The 27,420-nt window shown below is 37.2% G+C and overlaps 1 protein-coding gene across 15 annotated transcripts in view; it reads right to left on the bottom strand.

The window, feature by feature from the left end:
• Positions 1-27,420, bottom strand: part of Abi1 (abl interactor 1) — a 99,632-nt gene that overhangs the window by 30,617 nt on the left and 41,595 nt on the right. The window lies entirely within an intron of this gene.

Here is a 27,420-nt window from a genome sequence, read left to right as displayed (position 1 = left end):
GGGGCTGAGGTTGTGGCTCAGGGGTAGAATGCTCACCTAGCACATGCGAGGCCCTGGGTTCGATCCTTAGCATCACATAAAAAATAAATAAATAAAATAAAGATATTGTGTCCAACTACAACTAAAAAAAAAAAAAAAAAACATTAAAAAAAAAGATCCCTCTGACACAAATGTTGAGGATAGAAAGACTAAGACAGTAAGACCAGTTGGTAGGCGACTATAATTGACTAAAGACCAGTTAGGAGGTAACTATAGTTGATTAGATGAGAAAAGGCTAGGATTCTGAACTGAATTAAAGCAGGAAAAGAGGAAAGAAGAGATACTGTCAGGAGAAAGAAAGCTTAATATTATGCCTATAACAGATCCATTATGATTCTATTTCCTAGCCAGGTACCCTAACGCATGCCTGTAATCCTAGCAGCTTGGAAGGCTGAGGCAGGAGGATCCCGACTTCAAAGCTAGCCTCAGCATCAGCTTAGCACTAAGCAGCTCGGTGAGACCCTGTTTCTAAATAAAAAATACAAAATAGGGCTCGAGAATGTAGCTCAGTGGTCAAGTGCCTCTGAGTTCAATCCCCGGTACCAAAAAAGAAAAAAAGATTCTATCTTATTTCACCAGAATTTTTAAATTGGTTGGGAAAGAACCTATAATCAAAAATGCTAGCCCAACTCCAAAACAATTCCACACATTGTAAGAAGATGTACTATCTCCCTCTGTTCCGGTTGATAACACACAGTGTCTCCTTAGAAAGCAAAAGGCAAGTTTGTTTACTGTCCAATATAATAAAGATAATATAGGCATTCAAGGCAACGGTCAGAGTGGCCCCTTGGGCTAGGAATGTGGCTCAGTAGTAGAGTACCTGCCTAGCATGCTCAAGGCCCTAGGGTCAACCCCAGCACAAGGGAACACACACACACACACAGCGTGGCCACTTACACTGGAAGTCCTTTTCCTATAGTGCGTCCAACTTTGTGTGCAAGCATCACCTGTCTGTCTTTGACATATCCTGTAGAAACTGGGGCTCCACAAATGCTGACTCTTTGGCTACTGCAATTGCTGTGAGTATTGATGTCCTTTGACTCTGATTCAGGAGTCCTATGTCTTCCAGCAGAATCCATGCAACTGTGGAAGCTATTAGCTTACAAGGGTAAAATCTCATAGACTTTTCACAATTTTTAACTGTTCTGGCAATGAATATGGAATATTAAAAAAGTTTTTCTAGCAATAGGAGTAAGGCCAATTAACATGAACTGAGAAAAGTCCATGAGAATGTAAGTGAATGGTCCTTTACTTTGCTGTTAATGAAGCTGAACCGAAGAGATATTTCAGGCTGAATATCAAAAGTAGGTAGATTCAAAGATAAGGCCTAAAATGTCCTGGTTATTGCCAACTCTCCTCCAGATGGAAGAGCTTCCTCTCACCAGGCTGACAGTCAGCCTCAGGAGGTCTGTCCCATGAACAAGAACTAATATCTGTCTGGTGAGGGGGGAATGCATAAGGTTCTGTCCTTTTCAGACAACCGTTAGAGATGAGTATCTGCACTGAGTGTGTAAAGGAGGAAAATTTGCAGCTACTGTGAACAGAACCAGTCAAATATTTGGCTAACATGCTTAGAAGACAAACAGTAAGGCATATAATGCTTATTTTCCTTAAGGCTAGTCTCTGGGCTGAGGACTTTAAGACCCCTCCCAGCCCACTGCCAACAAGAACACAAATCACCCTGAAGGGGGAATTTTGTGATCTTTATACATACTTTTTAAAAAAACAGGACAATTAAAAATGAAGTCCACTAAAAATAACATCTGTAAAAATAACAAGTTCCAATTAGAACCAGTCCAAGTGGACCAAGGTGAATGAGAGTGCCTTAGATCTGTAGCCTATCATTTTAATCTTATTATAATAGCAAAATTCTCCCCACCTCATAGGGTTCACTTGGGTACCTTGGATAAAACAGTGTGCAGTAGGGATTTTAAAAATCTGATGCAGGGGCTGGGGCTGGGGCTGGGGCTGAGTAGTAGAGCCTAATATGTGTGAGGCACTGGGTTCAATTCTCAGCACTACATATAAATAAAGAAAGGTATAAAAACAACAAATTTTTTTTAAAAAAATCTGATGCAATCCTAAAGTCAGTCAAGAATTAAGAGATGATATCTGGGTAGGACTCTTGAAACTGTGCTAAGATCCCAACAGAACTAGAGAACAAAGAGGCAAAATATAGCTCTACTGTCAGAGGATCCACCCTCTCCCTTGGGGGCATTTTTCCTTTCCCCTTGCTTTTACTATGTTTCATGTCTTGTCTGAAATTTTCTCCTATAAGAAACTAAGAGCCAAGAAACACGACGAAAACCCCAGATGCCCAGGACCCCTGCCAGTTAACAAAAAGATTACCATTTGGAGTAGGTAAACTCAAACCCAATGACCAACAAGATGAGAAAGGCCCAGGGAGCTAGTCTCATTACATGGAAATGGCATATTCAAGAATGCAATCAACCTAACCCTACAGTATCTCAGTTCTACATGAAAAAGGAACTGGTACCGCTTCTGGAAAATTTATTCTATGCTGCCACATAAAACAAAGCTGCTGGTTCAATTAGGCTTTGATTCAGAGGTTCCTTTAAATGCCTGGGCCAAGGTCACTGATGATTCAACTATGTTGAAACCCTATGTGCCCAGTGGGCTTCTGTGTTGTTCAACCTTGGTGCCAACCATGCAGAACTCAAAATGTGTGAGGCTGCTTGGTTTGGCACGCAAAACTCAAAGATGTTCTCTTTTCTGGCCAATATTTCCTTTGAAAATATTGTTGTATTCTTACTGACCCCTTGACTACTACCAATGGACAAGCTATTTGGTCTGCTACTTGGAAAACTATAGAATGACATGATAAAGATTATCCATAAACTATGAAGATCAATTTAGTTGTAGATTGAACCATAAGGGTCACTAGTATAATACTCACAGTAAAGGGCCACTGACTCATAACACCAACTGGTAAAAAGCTACCAGATTTAAGTCTACATGTCCAGAATGCCACCACTGATTGCTGCCAATTCATCACCATACCAAAGCAACGACACATCATCATAGAGTAGAAAACAGTATAAAAAACTATATTCTTGATACTGGAACTATCATCTAATCTCAGACTTGTGAATCCCAGAAAATGAGTCATTTTATATACTACTGACAGATTGCCTACATCTTTGACATTTCTCTTTTGGATATCAGTGGTGCCTCACTGTTGGTGACATTTGCAGGGTCTGGTAATGCTATCCCAATCCAATCAGTTGACTCTAGCCACGACAATGTAACACTTGACTGCGTCATGATTTTTATTTTTTATGTCATTCATTATCTGATAATGGCATGCTTATTTTGGGAGGGTGGGGAGGGTGGGGGGATACCAGGGATTGAACTCAGGGGCATAACAAGGATTGAACTCAGGGGCACTCGACCACTGAGCCACATTTCTAGACCTATTTGGTATCTCATATAGAGACAGGGTCTCACTGAGTTGTTTAGCACCAAGCTGTTGCAGAGGCTGGCTTTGAACTCTCGATCCTCCTGCCTCCGGCCTCCAAAGCCACTGGGATTACAGGCATGCATGTGTAACCATGCACAGTATGGTGTGCTTTTAATCACAAGAGTTACTCAACAATGAGCTGTTACTCAACAGTTACCTGATACCTTCCATATTTTCTACCAGCCATAAGCATCTTCCTTTTTTTTTTTTTTGGAGTGGTGCTGGGGACTGAACCCAGGGCCTTATGCATATAAGGCAAGCACTTACCAACAGAGCTATATCCCCAGCCCCCACAAGGATCTTACATTGTTAAGCAAAAAAACAGCCTCCTCAAAAATAAAGTTTAAAAAAAAAACACCTCACTACCAACAACAAAAGAAATAAAAACCCAAAGAAAAAGTGGGCAAAAGAAGGCTGGGGTGTGGCTCAATGGTAGAGCACATGCTTAGCATGCACAAAGCACTGGGTTGAATTCCCAGGAACACAATGGGGGCGAAGGTAGACACTTAAATAGACATCTCTTCTAAAAAGAATGGGAAAGATAATGGCCATTTGGTTAAGTACACTGCTCATCAAGTCTCCTTATGGTGACCCATGTGGGCCAAAGTAGAAGACAGAAGAGGGTCTCCATAAATTTAATAAAAATGTCCTGTCCCTCTTATACATGACTGTTCCAGAAAAAAAAAAAAAAGTATGGGTATGTCCATAATGACTGGAGAAAAAGGTAAAGTTAGATACTGGAATGAGATACCAATGATATCTGTGGCAGTGGAAGGAATATGTCAACCTTGGCACCTGTTGGAGAAGCATGTTAGCTCTTAGGAGATAAAGAAAAAGAAGGGATATTTGTGAACTCTGTCTTTCAGAATCACTACTGGAGTTGTCTTCACAAAGGAAAATTTCCTGATACAGTTCCCACAAACTGTGTAAACATTCTAAATTTAACTACAGGTCCAACATACACCTGGTCGAACATGCTCTGATCACCATTCTCTTTAACCTCATAGCAGAGGTTGGAAGCAGCAGCAGATGGTCCAAGATCCTTTGTCTCTCACATAAAGCACCTGTCAAGACCTCTAGGTGCCTTTTCTATCCCCATTCCTATAACTATCATTCAGACATTCCAAGGGGCAGATGAATACCACCTGGTTATTAGCACATATAAATGGGACATATTGGAAAGACTGGACCAATTGCTTTCAGGTACTGAGAAGCCTAAGGCTAAAAGCCACAGTGGAGAAACTATCATCCTGAAACTCTTGAGTTAAGTAGTTGGGGAGGGTGGGGTCGACCTGGACTACACACAATTGTAAACAACACATTCTTTATAGAAGTAAAAGCTTCATGAGGAATATGTAGCCTTGAGAGTACTTCTTGTGTAGAAGTCAAGAACTTGCCTCCTTCCAAAAATGTGTTGACTTGCAACTTAAGAGTCACAGTTGACCTTCAAGTGTTTAAGGAAGTACCATAAAGAGGATAATGTAATTCAAAGACAACTGTGGTCTCTCTAAAATGAGGCAATTCTTGATTGGAAGTGAGGCTCCTACTAGGAAAACTGATAAGTTAATTATGTTTAAATAGAAGAAATCAGTTTCCTTCTGTTTTTAACACTTTAATCCTAAACCACTATCCTCTTTCAACTTGGCTACTGCAATATCCTTCTAACTGGTCCACTTGAATCCAAGATGGCCTTTTTCCAATCAGCTCTGTTATAATTATGTGATCTTTACTCACACCTCCCAAAAGAAAAAGACCAGAAAGAAAACAAAATTTAAAAAAGTTGTATCTCACTTGCTTAAATTCTATTGAAAAGCATTCCCACGTGATCCTCAGTCTTCAAGAGAAAAATAAATTCAAAATGGCTCAAGTTCTTTTCCTATGTTTCTCAAACACCATGGAGTCCATAACTCTCCTTCTGAAAACATCTTTTCTCATCCTTCTTACTTTCCTCACGTACTTAAAGAAATATTCAGTGCACTGTTTCAAATTGCTTGAAAAATTCCTATGGTTCCACTCCCTCCTCATTTTCCTAATTTTGAATCACAAAAGCCTAAATCACAGCCCGTCCAGTAATGTACAACCCTCCATATGGCAGGGTAAGCAAATAACGTGAGTAGGAGGAGAACAGGTCTGGAACATTTGTATAACAACAGCATACATATGTTCACCAAGTGACAGCTTTTATAGTAAAACTAATTCTCTCATATTTGAATTTCCTTAATTTCACACTTTTCTCTTTAGATAACAAAAGAAGCAGTTCGATGCAAAGAAAAATAGTTTTTAATCTTATTATACTAGAGACAAAATCAGTAACCCTAGTTGAAAGAAATTAGAAGGCTCAAGATGAGCACCCTAGAGAGGACTGTAGATCCACTGGGTTTTGTTTTGTTTTGTTTTGGTTTGGTTTATGAACCCAGGGCCTTGCACATGTTCATCAAGTGCTCTCTACACCAGCCCAACCCACTGGTTTTTTAAAAAAGCATGTAAACCAGGCATGGTGACAAATGCCTGTAATCCCAGAAAGAGGAGGCTGAGACTGCAAGTTCAAAGCCAGCCTCAGCCACCTAGTAAGGCTCCAAGCAACTTAGACCCTGTCAGAAAATTGGGAGGGGGGTGGAGGGAGTGATGTAAGGTGGCTCAGTGGTTAAGTGACCCAGGGTTCAATCCCTGGCATCAATAAAAAATTCAAAAATAACATGTAAGCTTGAAATCATAAAACCTAAGACTGAATACTGGCTCTTTCACTTACTTGTTATGCTTGTTATGAAATTTTATACAAGTTTTAACTTATTAAGACTTTATTTTGCTAGGGCTGGAAATACAGCTCAGTGGTACAGTTTTGCCCACCACGTAGGAGGTCCTTGGTTTGATACCCAGCACAAAAGAAAGGGAGGGGGGCTGGGATGTAGCTCAGTGGCAAAGCTTCTGCCTTGCATTCACAAAGCCCTGGGTTCGACCCCCAGTCCCAAAAAAGACACACAAAAAAAGAACCCCACCAAAAAAAAGTAAGATTAAAAAAAGAAGAAGAAAGAAAGAAAGAAAGGGAGGGGAAAAAGGGAAAAGAAGAAAAATTAATTCCTGGAGCAGCGTCCACAGACTCCACTAATGAAATGTCATTTTAGCCAGCTACATTTGGCAGGTTAAGGAAGCAGATCAGGGAAAAGAGGAAAATTCAAGCACAGCTAACAGCATAAGCAAAGAGACAGGAAAATATGAAGATAACAAAGAAGGAATAAAAATAAGTTGGGCATCTGTTCTTTAAGTTTTAATAAAGTTAATGATAAGACTTTAGAAATTAGGAAACAAAACTTGATATTTTAACTGATACAGAAAACAAAAATAGTTTTCACAGAGTTTCATGTTTCCATTCATGTATATAACTGGGGAAAAATATATTTTTTGAAATGTACAATACACTTTTGTTATCCACACACTACTGTTCAATAACACTCTAGAACTTGTTGCTCCTACCTAACTGTAACTTAGTACTCACTGATCAACTGCCAATTTTTTTTTAAGCAACTTAGACCCTGTCAGAAAAAGTGTCAAGCAGGACCTTTATAAATATGAGATAACTAGAAATTGAATAAATAAAATAAATTGTGTGATGAAGTTCTAATGGAGTGAGAAAATATTCCAAAAGCAATTCTATTTAGATAAGAAAACATTATGCTCTAAAACAAATGTGGAAATAAAACGAATAGATGATTTTCAAATTTTATTTTAAGATATGGTTATTTAAAACCGCTACATAGAGAGATGTTGTTTTAATTGTGTTCTCTTTGCCTTGTCCCTTTGTTGGGGAAAAAACAAGATAGATGCTTCTTTTAAAGGTCTTCCAGAAAAAAACTTCCTATTTACCAAAAGACGGAAAGGCAGGCAGAAAAGAAGTATGGCACAGCATCACTACTTAATGTTTTATATATTTTCTACAATATTATATTAGGATGCCTACTATCCTCAATAACTGTCACTGCCACTACAGGTAAAGAACCCTAAATATAAATAAAAACACAATAAATGTTTGCCAAGGGAAAAAAAAAACTACAGGAAAAAAAATTAAAATACTTTTGCCCTGAATAGAAAAAGAAGAGTAGAAAAAATATAAAAGAGTCCTGAATAAGCTACACAGAGAAAGCCTTCAGCCAACAAAAAGACAAGCTTTGTTAACTGCTTATTTGGACCAGACTCTGGAAATGGCCCCATGCCCAAAATTCTGTTACAGAGCTTTGTTCAATGAGCTCAAAACAAGGTCCCAATCAACTCTGAAGTTAACTTGATTCAGAATGACCTATATACATATACTATAAAATAGATTTGTTTAGAAGAATTGCAAATCAGACTGGTGGGAAAGCATATTATAAAACACTTGAATCAGAATTGTTTTGAAATATTTTATCCTTAGAAAAACAAGATCTGACACTTTGGGCCATGCTAATTTTTCAGTATTGATCAATAACATTTTCTGCCTCCTCCCCACCTTTTTTTGGTACCGGGAATTGAACTCAGGGGGACTCCACCCCTGAGCCACATCCCCAGCCCTATTTTGCATTTTATTTAGAGACAGGGTCTCACTGAGTTGTGTAGTGCCTTGCCAATGCCGAGACTGGCTTTAAACTTGAGAACCTCATGCCTCAGCCTCCTGAGCCACTAGGCGCCCCACCTATTTAAGAACATAAACAAAATAAAGTATAGAACACTTGCATGGTAAATATCCCTTTTTTGCAATGCTAGGGATCAAAGTCAGGCCCTTGAACATGCTAGGCACTCTACCATCGATATATTCCTCCAATCTGATGATAACCATTTTTTAAATACTTTTATTAGTTATACATGGACACAATATCTTTATTTTGTTTACTTATTTTTATGTGGTGCTAAGGATCGAACCCAGTAACCTCACATGTGTATGTCAAGCTCTCTGCCACTGAGCCACAACACCAGCCCCAATGATAACCATTTTTTATTCAAACTAGGATATAAGCTAAATACAAACTTTTAAGACAACATTAAATCAGTTTATCTTCTAAATATAAGGTCATAAATTTGTAGTTATTTCTCATCCTATTACTTTATCTAATAGTTAACTATGTGTATGTTTGTGTTACTAGGGATGAGGCACTCTACCTCTGAGATACATCCCAGTCCTATTATTTGTTATTTTGACACAAGGTCCTACTAAGTTGTTACAGCTGGCTTTAAACTTGGACCCCGATCTCAGCCTCCAGAGTTGCTGAGATTACAGGTGTGAGCCACCACACTGTGCAAAAATTAACTTTTATTTTAATATTTCATGAATGTTTCTCTCTTCTTAAAAATGTAATTCATTTTAACTTCTCTAGAAATATCAGGCATATACTCTAACAACTAAATGAATAGGCTCAAGAACCAAATAGCACAGATTTAAAAGTTATTAGCCATCTGGGGGAGGGGGGAGTTTCTTCACCATACAGATAAGATTTTTTTTTTAATAATTATTTTTTAGTTATAGGTGAACACAATATCTTTATTTTGTTTCTATGTGGCGCTGAGAATCAAACCCAGTGCCTCACGCATGCTAGACAAGCCCGCTACCACTTGAGCCACATCCCCAGCCCCAGATGAGATTTTAAAACAAACAAAAAGTCCTTTTCTTTCCATTCTCCTCTTCCCTTTCCCTCATTTCCTATTTCTTTTTTATATTTTTTCCCTTTTCCTTTCTGTTCCTTTTTTTTTTTTCCTTCCTCTTCCCTTTCCTTTCCATATGCCCCTGTGGACTATGGCAGGAATTAGGCTGTATCTCCACAGAGAACAAGTGTGTTCCTCCAGGCAAGCTCAGACCCAACTTCTATGGTGATGTGGAAAGTGTCCTTGGGCTCTGAAGACTAAGAGATGATGAAGCCCCAGCTCTGGTCCTGTCACTGTGAGACTCAACACCTCACCTGCACAAAGGAGGCTAGTGATATATAGTATTGGACCCTCTATGATGCTGGGCACAGGAGAAAGCTGCAGCTCCTAGTCAGTCACATGATCACCTACACACACCAGCGGACTCTGCTGCTAAGCTGTGATGCTCAGAGGTGAGGGGCCTAGGAAACCTTTGACACATATCCTGAGGGAGTCTGACCACAGAAACAGGGAGGAAAGAACAGCTAAGAACCCTGAAGGGATGTACCATCCTGGCAGGATCTCATCCATGGGATGAGACAGAAAATTCTCAAAATTTACCCAAAACATCATCCTGGGGCAGAACAGAAGTGAATTGAGGCCCAAAGAAATCAAGTAATTTATAAGAATTCAAACCCAGACCACCCAACTCTAGGGTCTCACCCATACCCTGCATCAAGGACTTGGTATCTCTTCTAGTCCCACTGACTTCCCGAACCACGCTCTTTCCCACATCTGCCACGTGGGGCTGGTGATAGACACAGGGCTCTGCCAGAGCTGACTGCCCACCCTTAGAAACAGGCTCAAACCTGCTCTGGAAATGGGAAGTCTGCTCAGAAGCAGAGGAAGAACCTTGGTCAAACCCTGCCCTCCTCTACCTTCTGGACAAGCCATGTGCCCAGTTCTTTCCTCAACAGATATTTCTTGAGCATCTAGTAAGTGTCAGACACTGTATGGGAGCTGGAGAAACAGATGAAGAATTCAGACATGACCCTGCTTTAACAGAGGAACAAACAATAAGATCCTTTCACTTAGTGGCAGCTAATGACCCTGAATAAGTAAAACAGGGCTGGGATGGTGGGATGGTAAATTTGAGTGGGGAGGAACCAGCTCTAAAACTATCTTTTCAAGAGGCGTCCAGGCTATGGGGCAATAAAAATGGTGGCCTTGATGGGTGTGGCCCATGTTGGAAGCATGTGAGCCAGAGGGAAGAGAGAGGTGAGGCTGTGAAGAAAGGTCACAATGGGGTCTGCTGGCTCTCACCATCCTGCCCTGGGCAGAGGTCCTTCCTGTCAGAGAACACACTCCCAGAGTCAATAAACCAGAGGGTTTCTCCTACAATGATGGGTTCAGACTTCCCCAAGTTCATCAGTGACTAGAGAGACAGGGATTGAAACCAGGGTCTCCAGGCTCCCAGCTTACCACCTTTAATTCTACCACACCTTCCTTAACTCTCAAACCACCTATATCTCCAGGTAGTTTTCTTGTAGAAGACGAGGAAGCCATCTACAGGGAAACCCTGCAGGACTTCAGCTCAGAACAGATAAGATGAAGTTGTTAATCCATTTTCCCTACCCTTTAGTCAACTGGACAACGCTGAGTAAAAACTCAGCTTTCCCATTTATGAAATGGGAGCCACCAGTGTCCAACAGGACACTGCCAAGTTGCCCTAAAGATAAAATAAAGTCTATGCATAAAGTACCACAGAAGGTATGATTATTTGGAAAATAAAAAGAAGGTGCTTGATAAAGAATACTCATTGTTATCACTAAGATGAAAATTAGCTAATGCCCTCTGTGTTCCAGCTCCATAATGATCCTGTCAGGTTATGAATGAATATCCAAGCCTGTCCAAAAGATTCTACTCCACCATCCTGTGAAGCTGTTGGAAATGGTTTGCACTGGAATATTATCTGGGTGTATTTATGATATATTTGTGGGAACTACAAAGTGCATTATATTTTTTACTCTTTTACTATTTAAAGTCAATGGATTAGAGAATGAGATATGTAGTGACACAAGCTGAAATATATGATTATTTGGAAAATAAAAAGCAAACAAAAACCTGTATCAATCTCACACCAGTATTTTAAAGATTATGAGTTAATGTAAGTAAGGGATTTGCAATAATATCTGTATGTAGAAAGAACCCAATAAATGTTTGCTTTTATTATTATTATTCTGTTTCTCATCCATATTCAAGTACTTACCTGAGATTACTTGATATGAAACCACATTAAAAGCCTATAGCAAATAATAAATAAAACTAGTAGCAATTTTAGAAATTAGGAAATATTAAGTTGTCCCACTCACATTATAAACACAGCAGGTATTATCAAAAAATAAGAATCAAATCTAACACTGAAAGGACTTGGATTATAGTCAACAGTAGTCCACTCTGAGCCTTTTTAGTTCTTTCTTCACCACAGGACTATTTTTCGTTTTATAATTCTTTGAAATAATGACCACAACTAGGGATATTTATATTTGAGGATATTTAAAAAGCACAAATATGAACTTGAGAATTGATTACACACTGATGTCTCTCCTTCCTGAGACTTTCATATATTTTATATATACCTTTTCAGAAGAATAAGGGAAATAATCAATGGACAAGAATTTCCAATAAATCTTTGGATATAAAAAAGCAAATGGGACAAGACTGTAGTAACTTATCAGAACAACAACAAAAAAAAAAAAAACTAGTTCCTTAAACACCTACATGTCACAAAGCAATTAGCCCTAAAAGAAAAAAGAAAAAAAGAAAAGCCCCGAAAGACTCAAACTTCAAAAGTACCAGGTTCTACAGACTTTAAAACTGAGAAAAAGTTAAAACCACAATGAGAAGCCAGGTGCAGTGGGGCACACCTGTAATTTCAGCAACTCAGGAGGCTGAAGCAGGACGGTGGCAAGTTAGAGAGCAGCCTCAACAACTTAAGTGAGACCCTTTCTCAAAATAAAAATAATCAAGGTTGGGGATATAGCTCAGTGGTTTAGTGCTTCCCCAGTTGTATGAGGACCTGGGCTCAATCCCTAGCATCAAAAAATAAATAAATAAATAGCCACAATGGCATACCATTTCATACTAACTAGGATGACTATAATAATAAAAATTTTAAAAAAGATAAAACACAGCTGGGCACAGTGGCACACACCTGTAATCCCAGTGGCTTGGCAGGCTAAGGCAGGAAGATCCCAAGTTCTAAACCATCCTCAGCAATTTAGCAAGGGCCTATCCAACTCAGTGAGACCCTGCCTTAAAACAAAAAATAAAAAGGACTGGGTATGTAGCTGGGTGGTAAAGTACCTCTAGGTTCAAGCCCCAGCACCAAAAAAGGCAAAACACGTTTGCAAGAATAGAAAAAACATGTAACCTTAATATATTATTCTGTAGGAATGTAAAATGGTATACAGAGGCACTTTAGAAAAGAGCTGGTAGTTTCTTCACAAAGTTACCATATGATCCATCAATCCCTTGTCTAGGTATACATCCAATATAAATAAAAACAAAAATTTTCCCACATCTGTTCATAATAGCATTCATAACAGCCAAATAACAGAAACAATCCAAATGTCTACTGATGAATAGATAAATAAAATGTGGTCTATCAATATAATTTGGCAATAAAAAGAAACAAGGTACTAACTTTTAACATAAATGGCCCATGAGAACATTAAACTAAATAAACATAAGTCATCACAAAGGACCATATAGTATATGATTCCATTTATATGAAACATCCACAACAGGCAAATTTATAGAGACAAAAAGTAGATTAACAGTTTCATAGGGTAAGTGAAGGAAATGCAGAGAATTAGGAGTGATAGCTAGTACAGGGTATCTTTTGGGATATATAAAATTGTTCTAAAACTGACTGGTGGTGAATGTACTGAATATACTGAATATATATACTCTGAATATACTGAAAAATAATGAACTATATACTTTAAGTGGATAAATTACATGATATGTTAATCATATCTCCATAAAATTTTACTTTAAAAGTAAGGCATATGGTAATAAAGTATTTGCCTAGCATGCGCAAAGCCCAGGAATTAATCCATGAGGGGGAGGGGGAAAGGGGGAGGGGGAGAGTGAGGGGAGGGGAGGGGAGGGGAGGGGAGGGGAGAGGGGAGAGGGGAAGGGGAGGGGGAGAGGAAGAGGGAGGGGAGGGGAAGATGGAGGGAAGGGGAAGAGGAAGGGGAGGGGAAGGGGGAGAGGGGGGGGGGAGGGGAGGGGAAAGGAGAGGGGGGAGGGGGAGAGGGGAGGGGGGAGAGGGGAAGGAGAGGGGTGGGGAGGGGAGAGGAGGGGGAGGGGAGAGGAGGAGGAGGGGAGAGGGGAAGAGGAGGGGAGGGGGAGGGGAGAGGAGGGGGAGGGGAGGGGAGGGGGAGAGGGAAAATTGAGTATCTGAACATATTCCATCTTAGTCTGTACCATGTTCACAGAATGCTAGCACTCCCTTATAAATGTGACTTTCATGGAGGAAATTAAAAATTTTTCCAGTGTAAAAATACAATATCTACATATAAACAATGAAATACTTCATTTGCTACAACATGGATGTGAATGGAAATCATTATGTGAAGTAAAATAAGGCAGGCACAGAAAGATAAATACCACATGTTGATTGCCAGAGCTGAGAAGCAGGGAACAGGGAATGGAGAGGTTGATCAATGGGTACTAAGTGACAGATGGGAGTTAGAAGTTCTGGTATGCTATTGCAGGGTGACTGTAGATAATGCTGATGTGTGGTATGTTTTAGAAAGTTCGAAAAAAGAATTTTGAATGTTTTCACCATAAAAAATTACAAATGCTGGAGAAGATATGTTTACCCTAATTTCAACAATACATAATATGTATGTATTGAAACAAGACACAGTACATGTTTATGGTTTTCTTTACCAGTTCAAATGACTTACATTTTTTTCAAAAGGGATCAGAAAAAAAAGAAATAAAATAGCACAAGAGATTAACATATACTGAAAACTGAAGGTGCTCCTCCTCACAGTCTCATTACCCTGATAGATATTAAGTCTCTGACATACACTTAAAAAATTTCAACTTAAGCTTGTGTGTATTGGTTTTTCTTTTTTTTTTTTTTTTTGTCTTTTGCAATACTGAGATTAAATCAAAGGGTGTTTTACTACAGAGCTATATCCCCAGTCCTTTTTATTTATTTATATATGACAGCAGAATGCATTACAATTCTTATTACACATATAGAGCACAATTTTTCATATCTCTGGTTGTATACATAGTATATTAACACCAATTGGTGTCTTCATACATGTACTTTGGATAATAATGATCATCACATTCCACCATCATTTATAATGTCAAGCTCCCTCTCTTCCCCTCCCACCCCTCTGCCCTATCTAGAGTTTGTCTAATCCTCCCATGTTCCCGCTCCCTATCCCACTATGAATCAGCCTCCTTATATCAAAGAAAACAAACAGCATTTGGTTTTTTGGGATTGGTTAACTTCACTTAGCATTATCTTCTCTAACTCCATCCATTTATCTGCAGATGACATGATTTTATTCTCTTTTATTGCTGAGTAATATTCCACTATGTATATATGCCACATTTTTATCCATTCATCTACTGAAGGGCATCTAGGTTGGTTCCACAGTTTAGCTTTGTGAATTGTGCTGCCATAAATATTGATGTGGCTGTGTCCCTGCAGTATGCTGTTTTTAAGTCCTCTGGGTATAGACCAAGGAGAGGGATAGCTGGATCAAATGGTTCCATTCCCAATTTTCCAAGAAATCTCCATACTCTTTCCATATTGGCTGCACCAATTTGCAGTCCCAACAGCAGTGTATGAGTGTACCTTTTTCCCCACATCCTCACCAACACAATGTTGTTTGTCTTCATAATAGTTGCCATTCTGACTGGAGTGAGATAAAATCTTAGAGTAGTTTTATTTTGAGACAGGATCTCACCAAATTGCCCAGGCTAGCCTCGAATTTGCAATCCTGTCTCAGCCTTAAAAAAGAAAAAGAACTTGGAAGAATAAAAAAAAAAATCCAAAAATAAAATAAGAATTCAGTTTATTTTTAAAAAATAAACCTAAGAACAAGAGAACTCTTGAAATTTAAAAAATGTAAAAATTAAACAATAGGCATGCTGGAATAGGAAATTCAGGAAGTTAAAGATGAAAAGTAAGAAGAATACTAAAATCTTAAACATCTAGAAAAAAATATAACAGAAGATAAATCATCAAAGAGAGAACATTTTATTCCAAAAATATCTCCACACTGAAAGAGCCCTCCAAGTACCAGCACAATATACTTTTTTTTTTTTTGGGGGGGGGGGGGTGCTGGGAATTGAACCCAGGGCCTTGTGCATGGGAGGCAAGCACTCTACCAAATGAGCTATGTTCCCAGTCCCAGCACAATATACTTTTAAAAGACCAATACCAAGTTACATCCCTGCGAAATTTCAAAACACAACAGCTAAAGAAAGTAAACATTCCAAAAGTCTCCAGAGAGAAAAAGACAAGCTCCATACAAAGGATCTGGAATCAGAGATACCAGACATCTCAGAGACAATACTGGAAGCTAGAAGAAATGAACTATTACCTTTAAAGAGCCTAGGGAAAATAATTTTCAATATAAAACTAAGGATAATGAAACACAGTGATAATGGATTCTCAAACAAGACTGATTCAAATCATACCATTTAAGAATAGCTGAACAGACCAGGTATGGGGGTGCATGTCTGTAATCTCAGTGATTTGGGAGACTGAGGCAGGTTAAAGACCAACAGCCTCAGCAACTTAGTAAAACCTTATCTCAAAATAAAAATAAATAGAGTGGAGGAATAACTCAGTGACAGAGCGAGCCTGGGTTCAATCCCCAGTCCAAAACAACAACAACAAGGGAGGGAGGGAGGGAGGGAGGAAGGAAAAAACAAAGGTAACGAACTTCAAGTCTTGTTAAACTCAAATACACTGGAATGTAAACTGAGGCAATATGGCATGCTGGGAACCAGAAAGCTTGCCCACTATCAAATACCTAAATAGGCTTGATTTTTTAAAAAGCTGTGATAGCATATTTTTAAAATTCATAGTACAATGAAAAAAAGGAGAAAATCCTTTTTTAGGAGTAGGAAAAAGAAAGAACTAAAACTCAGAGCAAAAAACAAGGGGCTTGGAGTTTTATGCCACATGGGGACAAAATAACAATACCTTTGCGCTTCCTGAGAGTGGAAAGTTAGAACTCATATATTACAAGGGACAAGGCAGCCAGGCAAGGTGGCACACGCCTATAATCCTAGGAGCTTGGGAGGCTGAGGCAGGAGGATCTCCAGTTCAAAGCCAGCCTCTGCAACAAGGAGGTACTAAGAAACTTGGTGAGACCCTGTCTCTAAATAAAATGCAACCTAGGGCTGGGGATGTGGCTCATTGTTTGAGTGCCCCTGAATTCAATCCAAAAGGGACTTGGCAGATGTAATCAAGGATCTTGAGAAGGGAAGATTATCCAGGATAACTGGGGTGGGCAAAATGAAAACACAAGGGTCTCTTAAAAGTAACAGAGTAAGGCAGGAGAGTCAGTACTGATAAGAGTGATATAATATGAAAAAGACTCAACTGGCCACTATTGACATGGAAATGGGGGGAGAGGCCATGAACCAAAAAATATAGTCCTCCAGAAACTTAAAAAAAAAAAAAAAAAAATCAAGGCAATAGATTTTTGCCCCTAGAATGTCTAAAGCATCAAAGTTCTACCCACATTAATTTTAACCCAGTAAAACCCCTTTCAGACTCTCCTCCAGAATTGTAAGACAACAAAGATGTGTTTAAGCCACTAAATTTACAAATTTAAAACATACATGGAAAGGGCTGGTATAATCTCATGAAGTAGTAACTTGTTTACATTAAGTTTTCAGACTTAAAAGCGTTAAATAGTCCTGAACTGATGGTATTCTTAGAACACTTGGTAACACAAGACCACCTTCAACTTAGTTTATGATGTGTATCTCACAGTCTGCATAAAGACCTCAAAGATAAGAACTTAAAAAGAGCTCAAAACATTAACCATAATCAAGAGTAAGCACACATATGCATGCACACACATAATAAGGTCTCCAAAGAATGTTACTCCAAAAATAGGTAGGAGAAAAAAGAAATAGAATAGATAACATGAGTAGAAAATGCAAACTACTAGCAGTTCATTTATATTTAAATATAAGAAATATCCATTAAAAGAAATATTTTTTGAATCCGGTTATATGATTAGAACAGACAACTCTCAAAAAAAAAAAAAAAGAAAAAAAAAACAACTCTGCAAGAATGAAATAGATATATTCTATAAATTAATACTAACATTAATAATAGCAATATAAATGATAATCAAAAAGAATTCTGAAAGACAAGTAGTCCTTTAATCCATAATAATTTGATATTATATCAAAAAATTTTAAATCAATATAAATACTCAATGAGGCTTTATAACTTACATTCACTCTTCAAAAAGAACAAATCAAAAGCATTAGAAAAGCTACTTAAACAACCATCTAGTTGAGGGGAAAGGGTTGTTGGAAAAAAAAAAAAACACTTGCAATTGCATAAACTGCAGGTGGCTAAAAAGGAAACCAGCTAAAGAGGGAAACAATCTAAAAATAGGCTTAGAATAGTGATTCTGACTGCCTCATTTGGATATTCAAATTATTTCAAGGCTAAAAACCACAAGATGAAATGTGTTTTTAACCAAGAGGATTATTTTAGAAATAAGTTGTCATAATTAATACTTATTTATGCCTTAGACATTTTCAAGAAATGCTGGCAATTCAGAAGTCAAAGAATTTTTCAATCAGAAATAATCTTAATGATAAATTATAGCAAAATAAATTGTTCCTGACTAGTTGGGGAAAAAGCCCTATGATATTATATTTTGTTGGTCTCTAACAAAATATTTTTAGGGATGTTATGTCTTGATATGCATGTCAAGTTTTTTCTTTTTTTTTTATAGGTCTCCTCTAGCTTTAAAGATCATCATAGATTCAAGCCTAAAAACAAACAAAAAAAACATGTTAAAAGAGTTAGAATCTAAGCAACAAAGTTTTTTAAAAAACTTGACAATGGGAGTGTTTTTTAAACAGGAAACTATTATCTTTAAAAAGGAAGACTGAAAAACTGTTGCATACTGAATAAGGAGACATGATACCTAAATGCTTCTAAACTGGATCCTTCTTCTATAAAAGTACTGAAACAACTGACAAACTTAAAGGAATCTGAGTATTAGATGGTAGCAAAAATCAATGTTCATTACCAACTCTGACCACTCTGTTGAGGTTACATGAACAGAATGTATCTAATTTTTAAAAATATACATCATAGTATTCAGGTATTAATGGGAGCATCATACCAACAAATTATTCTCAAACTGTTCAAAGCAAAAAACTTTGGCCTGTTCTTTCTAAACATGCAAACTCAAAACTGCTCCCCTGGAAAGTGTTTTAAATCATAAAGTATTATTTTTATTATTAAGTCATAAAAATAAGTATAGAGCTTTCTTTTTCTATTTATTTTTTTAGTTTTAATTAGACATAATACCTTTATTTTATTTATTCATTTTTATATGTTGCTGAGGGCTGCATCCAAGGCCTCATAAGAGTTAAGCAAACACGAGCTAAGCAACCACTCTACTGCTGAGCCAGAACTCCAGCCCCAGGACTTTTTTTTCTTTTTTTTTGGTACTGGGGACTGAACTCAGGGATGGATGCTTAACCACTGAACAACATCCCCAGCCCTTTTTTGTATTTTATTTAGCAACTCAGCAAGTTGCTTGGGGCCTTGCTAAATTGCTGGGGCTGGCTTTGACCTAGCTACTCTCCTTCATCATCCTCCCCAGCCGCTAGGAATGTAGGTGTGCACCACCGTGGACAGTGAGTTTAGATCTTTCCGAGCACAAATTCATGAGTATTTAGTGAACAATGTCACCTCAATGTGAGGAGGAACACAATAAAGTAAAATCTCTAAAAATCAGTACGTCATCTTTTACTTCACCTGACCTGGCTATTTTTGAAAATGTATAGGCCTATTATTTTATAGAATGTCTCCTGAGTTGCTAAATACAAAAACTATGACTCTAAACTGATTCTCCAAAAAGATGTTATGGTCTTCTTCTTTAACTTCATTTCCTTTCACTGGTTGAATAAATGTTATCTATGCACATATGCTATATGCTGGGAATATAGCAATGTCTGTTACAAACACCCTACAATTGGCAGATACTGAATAACTGGATAAAGAACTACACAATTCAAATGATAAATGCTATAAAGGAAAATTATAGGATAGTGTAAAAACAATTAACAGAGTACTCTAATAATATGCAGGCAGGACACAAAGGGAAATTAGAAAAATCACTCTTAAACAAAAGTTAGACTAAAATCTAAGGAATGAGTCAAAGTTAAGTGGAAAAAGTCTTTCACAATAAATGCCAAGACACTGACATAAGATAATTTCTCTGTCAGATCATAACCCTAATTTCAAATCAACTCCCTCATAGAATTACAATGTATAATATAAGAAACAAACAGCACTCTTCTGCCTAAGGTGGAAAGAGAGCACTTTCCAGTTCCACCAGCTGGACCTCTTACTTACTTAAGGGGAAAAAACAGACATTTGTTTGAAATAAAGTAGTATTACAAATAATATATGGTGGAATATATCAGCCATACTTACAATCAAGAGAGTAATAAAATATTCAAATCAGAATCATTCACAGATCATTTGGACAAAGGAACTAAACACAAAGGATTGGTGAAAGATGGGGGGATGAAATGGAAGATTGAGGAACTAGTGCTAACAACAGGAACCAAACATCTAAATCCAAATGATAAGGGGTAGGAGAAATTACTGGAATTTGGAAGAAAAAGTCAGATCTCAAGAAAGCCACCTCTCTGAGGGAAGTTGTGATCTCTCTTGGGACACAGCCAACTCATGGTAACTTCACAGGGAAGAAATGAAGAATATAAATACTCTGAGGCTTTCCTTCCTTACTGATTCTGATATGCCTGTGTTACACATTGGCTGAACTCTTAAGCCCAAAATCACAGATGCTCACTGACATAATCCATCAAGTAAGCTTCCCATGATAAAGACCAAGGGAGAGAGAATAAAGAATAGATAAAGATGATCAAACAGAAGTTATCTGTCATGTAGGGTATACACAAAAGTAACTAGGAAAGATTCAGCCTTCTGGGACTTAGGAAAAGGTTCCCATGTGGCAGAGATGATTAAGCTGAAGCCTAAAAGGTTTTCCATTCAATTCTTCCCTGAATTCCAAGGTTAGCATTATTGATCCAATTTTGCATATGAGAAAACTCAGATCTAACTTAACAAACTCACATATAATTTGAACAAATCACACAGTGGCAGAACTAAGATCCAAACACAAATCTTTTGACTCTGAAGCAAGCCATACCATAATGCCTTATTCATTTAACAAATACTAATTAAACTACTTTTTTAAGTGCCAGCTACTATGTACTAAAGATACAAAGATAAATAAAATATGGCCCTTACCTATAAAGAATTAGAATCAACTGATTCTAATTAAGTTAAAATTAAGTTAATTCCAAAATTCCAAAATTAAGTTAAAGGGTATAGCCCAAAAGAGAGAGCCAGTTACCCTGAGCTGACCAGTGAAGACTCCAGATGATACTTTTGTTAAGCAGGAGAGAGATGAAGTTAATTCCAGATAAGACATATATTATGGAAAATGTCAAGATGTTGAGCACAGCAGAAATATGAAGAGTTTGAAGAAACCAGTTCAAAGAGCCTTTTATAGCACACTAAGGAATCTGAACTTTAAGTTATACAAAGGGAAAGAACTATTTCCAGACTTTGATACAGATTAGACTACTGTGAAGACACAGAAACAAATTAGGAGGTCTGAGCTGCAATCTGGTGAATGGTTTATGGACAGCCAAAAGAATCTAAAATTTAGAAAGAAAACTCCCTAACTAGCTTTTAAAACCCAACTGCAAGAAAAACCCAGTCTTTAAAAAAAAAAGGTAGTTTTTATTGTGAGATGAGAATAATCCCTTGTTATACTATTAACTAAAGTACAACAAAGGAATGGTTTAGTGCAAACTTTGTAATGAACAGAAGGAGACTGGAGGTTTGCTTCCTCAACTCCACAATAGGTTATTTAAGATTGAAAGTAGACTTGTGTGATTCATCTCTCCAAAAAGCATATTGAACAGAAGTGTAATAGCCTGGTGTTTACCTTGAATGCAAGGAACAGAGTCTCCAATTTCTAAGATAGTATCTTTCCTTTAACTCAGGGCTCAATCAAATCAGTCTGCTATCTAATGTTGTAGGAAGACTGATACTTGCTTTATTTCTGCTAAACATGTTGTTCTGACTCAGGAGCTGTGTCATTCCAGCACCAAGCAGATAAAAGAACCAGTTGAGAAGCAAAAGAATACAATCTGCTCCTTTGATGTAATGCAAGCCATCACTCATCATTAATAAAATAAAATCACAGGGACATGAAATATAATTTAGAATTGTAGACTTATTTTTCCAAACTAGCCTCCAGGTACATATGTCATTCCCAACATTATACCCTATTCATTGGGGGAAAAGTGGGGAATGTCTTGTCTAATGCCATTACTTCAGACTGGAATTTGTACTCCCATCTCAACATGACAGATGCACAATCTTTAAAAAAAAAAAAAATTATTTTAGCTTTTTAAAATGTTCTGTATTTGCACAGGCTTTAACAGTCAATTCAAATGTCATTCTTTCAGTGCCATCCAAAACTATATGCCCACAGCACTTTTGTCTCTATCACAGTGTCTATTAACTACTTCCATGTATAGTATTTAATAATACACATGCCAATCTCTCCTAAATGTAACTTTTTAATTATAATCTTATAACTTTATTTTTATATATATTTATTTTTTAGGTATAGATGGACACAACACAATGCCTTTATTTTTATGTGGTACTGAGGATCGAACCCAGGTCCCGCCCGTGCTAGGCGAGTGCTCTACCGCTGAGCCACAATCCCAGCCCATAACTTTATTTTTTTAATTTATTTTTTACATGGTGCTGAAGATGGAACCCAGTGCCTCACCCATGCTAGGCAAACGCTCTACCACTGAGCTACGGCCCCAACCCCCAAATGTAACTTTTTAATGAATACTTATGGAATGCTTAGTCTATACTAGCTAGGGTACTAGGTTTTAGAATTTGAAAAATTCAACAATGATATGCCTAGCGTGTGCAAGGCCCTAGGTTCAATCCCTAGTACTGGTGGCAAGGCAGGGGCATGATACAATCTCTGTCTTTTCAAAAGCTTGTCAAGTACAGAAAAAAACACCAACACACAATAAATGTAGCATTTAGTATGAGTGTGAAATGCTAAGAAAACATAAATAACTTTAATACATGTTATAAAACCAGCTCATTCAATCTTCATTCCAACCTCCCTACAGTCTTCCCCAAGAATACCTTTTTGCTGTGCACAAGCTAACAAGTTAAAGAGCTAAAATCAACATTGTCCAATTATTCTTACCACTAGGCCTCTGAATATAATTTCTGATCTAGCAATAAAATACTTTTATGGAATACAGAAAATGAAAATGAGATGTAGATCTATTACTATCCCTGCACATTATTTTCTTTTTCTTTTTTTATATTTTTTTAGTTGTAGTTGGACACAATACCTTTATTTTATTTATTTATTTATATGGGTGCTGAGGATCGAACCCAGCACCCTGCACATGAGAGGTGAGCACTCTACCGCTGAGCCACAGCCACAGCCACAGCCCTGGCACATTATTTTCTACTGGTAAGCAACTAAGTAGAGAAGTAAGATTTTTCTTCCCCCCAAAGTATAGCTCCAAAAGTGCATTCTTCAATTCTTCGGATAAGCAGCAGCACTGGATATAACCACTGGATTCCAAGTTCCAATGCCCTGATAGATAAGCTTTCTGAGTATCAAGAAGAGGCAGTTCAGGCACCCACACTGGCAGAAACCTTGGTTTGAAATCCCTGAATCAGTTTTTTTTTTTTTTTCCCCAACATTTATTTTTTAGTTGGAGGTGGACATAATACCTTTATTTTATTTTTTTATGTGGTGCTGAGGATTGACCCAGTGCCTCACGCGTGCTAGGCAAGCGCTCTTTCTCTGAGCCACAAACCCAGCCCTGAACCAGGTTCTTCAAGTCAGTAATTCTATTGGCACCATCAGTGCTAATGGTTTCCACAGTGGATCAGTATGAGTTCTAGGATTTATTCATGGAAACCTAATTCATACTTTAAATGGCTAGAATGGTTTCTGTTTCTGGGACTTTGAATCACCCATTTAACTACACTAAGTAACACCTTACAGGGAAAAAAGAAACAACAAAAGAAAGTGAGAAATACCAGTGTAAGAAAGAGTAGCCAACTGTGAAGTATAGGTTAGACCTTAAGATATGTGAGAAAATAATGAAGAATGAGACTAGATTCAATATCTTGAAATCTTTGACCATAAAACATTTTAAGTTCCTGAATCTAGGACTGGTCAAACAAAGGAATAGTTATTTATCTGATATGCAGATCATCTCAACTTTGATTTTCAATACCTTTCTAATCTGGGCAGGGGCGGGGGTGTCTGGGAACTGAACCTAGGGCCTTGTGCATGACAGGCAAGCACTCTTCCACCTGAGCTATATCCCCAACCCCCACAACACCTTTCACTTGAGTATTTGTCATGTTTTCCCGTTTCTTGACAGGAACAGTAATTTTAGATTACATTCTACATATGGTAAGTAATACCTTAATACCTTGTTATAGTCTTCTGGAAAGTATAGTAAACTTACATTGATTTAAATTCCAAACTTTCTCTTCTAAAATGGGTAGCAACTAACATCTGCTTCCCATCAAAGAGGATAATGTTTTCTAATCTCTTCCAGCTTCTAGTGACTACCATCAATCCTTGACTGATGCTCATCATTCCCATCTCTACTACTGTTTTTATATCACTTTCTGATCTTTATGTCAGATCCTCCTCTACCTCCCTTTTATCAGGACATCTGTTATTACATTTATGGACCACTATATAATCCAGGATAATCTCCTCACTTTAAAATCTTTAATTTTTATCTATAAAACCCCTTCTGCCATACAAGGTAACGTCCACATTTCCAAAGATTAGGACCTGGATACTTCTGAAGGCTATTACTCAGTCTATCATAGCATGGTTCATCTTAGAAAGATCAGATGTGTACATAAATCAGAGTACTGAACAAGTGCAGTTAATGTATTTTTCTCATGGTAAGTTAACCAATCAAGTTAGCACTATTGAATGCTGCTAGCCATTGGACATAAATTCAACATATAGTGTTTTTGTTTTGTTTTGTTTTGTTTTTGGATGTCATTCATCAATCCACATTATATCTTTCTGCCAATAGTGAAGGTTCTAGTAAAAAGTTTATATCCATTGTAGCTGACAAAAAGTATAAAAGTGATGATGCTAAAGATAAAGGTGCTGAGTGAGTTTGTCAGGACAGTCATAACAAAGTATGATAGATATAATGACTGAATAGAGATTTATTTTCTCAGAATTCTAGAGGCTGAAGTCCAAGATCAACATGTCAACAGGGTTAAATTTGACTGACATCCTCTCTCCTTGGCTTATAGGTGGCCATTTTCTCTTTTTTGTCTTCACAAGGACTTCCCTCTGTATTTATACACTAATCTCCTCATTTTATAAAGATACCAGTCATACTGGATTAGGACTCCCACCCAAATAACCTCACTTTAACCTGTCTCTTTTAAAGACTCTATTTCCACAGTCACTTTTGAGATACTAAGAGTTAGGCCTTCAACAAATGAGTTCGAGGGACAGAGGATAACTTGAAGAGTAGCATACTTGATTTTAAAATTCTTGAAACACCTTTAGTAAACTGGTTGAGGAAACCTAACACAAATATCAGCAATCCATTGGGAGTAAGGAGAAGTACCTTGCTTGATTTGATAGACAAGGGCACCAAAACTATGACAGACCAAAGACATTTGGCAAGACCAAAAACTCAACAAAGAGCCAAATGAAACTATCAGTAGAAACAATTTGGAAGTTTTTGTTGTTGTTGTTTTGTTTTTTAATGGTAACATGTAGACTTGTGGTGTAACTCAGTAGTAGTGCATGCTTAGTATGCATGAAACCCTGGGTTCAAACACCAGCACCACCAAAACAAACAAACATTAAGACCAGTACATGAAATTGGAAATACATATCCATAAGGACTAAACTGTAATAACCACATATAGCAATGGTTCTCAACTGTGGTCTAAAGACTCCTGGTCAACTATCTGTGTGAAGCCAAACTTTCTTCACCTAGTTCAACCAAAACAATAAATCACAACAGAATGAATACAGAAACAGATTTGAAAATCTAGTTTTCTTCTAATAACAAAAGATATGTGCAGAAATTATAAAACAATGCTTCACGAAAATCTTTGGTTTTGATATGTTATTCTTCATTAAAACATTAACTGTATTAACTTATAATGCATTTATCTTATTGTTAAATGAACTAGCAAATTTTTGTGTTAATTTTTGATAAGTATTGAACGGTCTACCCACATAATCCAAAGCCTTTTCAGATGCTCAAAAATGTAACATGTAAAAGGATTCTAAGAAAAAAACATTTGAGGACCCAGATTATTGATACGGTTAATTAGTTCTTTCAATCTAGGAGCCTTGCCCCTAGCTTGCTACACAATGCCCATAAATAACTAGGTTTTGCTACATAAAATTAAATGGTCCCCTAAGAGTTGCACTTACTTCAAGATCTCAATATGTAAAGTATTTACTCACCCATACAAAAATAGGGGATGGGCATTCCTAGGCATAGGAGAATGCAGTTACAATTAGAAGGCACTGTGGTACAGAAGAGAAAACCAGTAAGTCATCAAAAGTTAAGATGCCCAGCTTTTGATTTTGAAAGGCATCCTAGCTCTGTACAACTTTATGCAAATCTTTTATTTTTCTGGGTGTCAGTGTTATGAACCATAAAAAAATTAAAGGCTAAACAAAATGACCTAATGTTGCCAGCTGCAGTAATACCAGCAACTCTGAAGGTTGAGGCAGAAGGATGTCAAGTTCAAGGACAATCTGGGAAACCTAGTGAAACCCTTCCTCAACATAAAAAAAGAGAAAAAAAAAAAAGAGCTGGGAATATAACTCAATGGTCAAGTGTCCCTGGATTCAATCCCTAACATGGCAGAAACAAAAAATAAATAAATAAACAAAAAAGACCTAATATTCTTTATGGTTCTAAATTCCAAGATTTGTGAAAAACTCAAAATTCCAAATGGAAAAGGAAATCAAAATGGATAGTGATAATCATTCTACAGAGCAAAGACTAATTGTGATAAAGTTAAAAAGTGGTTGATTTGGAAAATTTTTAATATTGACAGATTTACTCTTAATATTACTTTCTACATTTTAGATTATAAAACAAAATTTTAACTAAAAGCATACCTCCTTGCATGCAAGGCAAGACAGAAATAAATTTCTCATAAAGCCCTGAGAGTCAAAACAAATTTCTTTCACTACAATGAGTTCATTCAAGTAATAACTGAAGAACAATAATTTGGAGTAGCAAGAAAATACTCTTTCTATTTCTCCAATGAAGAATAATATGCCCAGGACTGGGATGTAGCTCATGAGAGAGTGCTTGCTTGGTATACACAGACCCAGGAATCAATTCCTAGCACCACAAAAGAATATACTGTCCCCCTCCAAAAGCTTATTTCTAAGTGAATTAAACCAATTAGATTGAAATTATGTTTAAGAGTCCCAAGTATTTCAAAATAAGTTACAAATGAAATGCTTCATGTCTTCCCTTTGAACTTTTTCCCATGACTCTCAGTAAATCTATTGAAAACCTCTCCAGTTATAAGAATTAAAATAGCTTCCACATTATGAGAATTGAATTTGGTTTTTAAGCTTTTTTAAAATTTTTTAAAAATTATACATGGATGCAATATCTTTATTTTGTTTATTTTTATGTGGTGCCAAGGATCGAACCCAGTGCCCCACATGTGCGAGGCAAGCACTTTACCACTGAGCCACAACCCCAGCCCCAAATTTGGTAAGCTTTAATAGACTCAGCAAAATACAGACAACACATATAATTAAAGGGAGAAAATAATTTTATGTTTTGTTACTTAAAAACATGTACAGGCAGTCCCTACTTTGCACAGTTCTGATACACATGAATTTTAGTCAACCACA

This window comes from Callospermophilus lateralis, chromosome 13 (genome assembly GCF_048772815.1).
Source record: "Callospermophilus lateralis isolate mCalLat2 chromosome 13, mCalLat2.hap1, whole genome shotgun sequence".
In the NCBI taxonomy this organism is placed as follows: domain Eukaryota; kingdom Metazoa; phylum Chordata; class Mammalia; order Rodentia; family Sciuridae; genus Callospermophilus; species Callospermophilus lateralis.
Note: the sequence above shows the minus strand (reverse complement) of the source record. Positions and strands in the feature narration are given on the sequence as shown.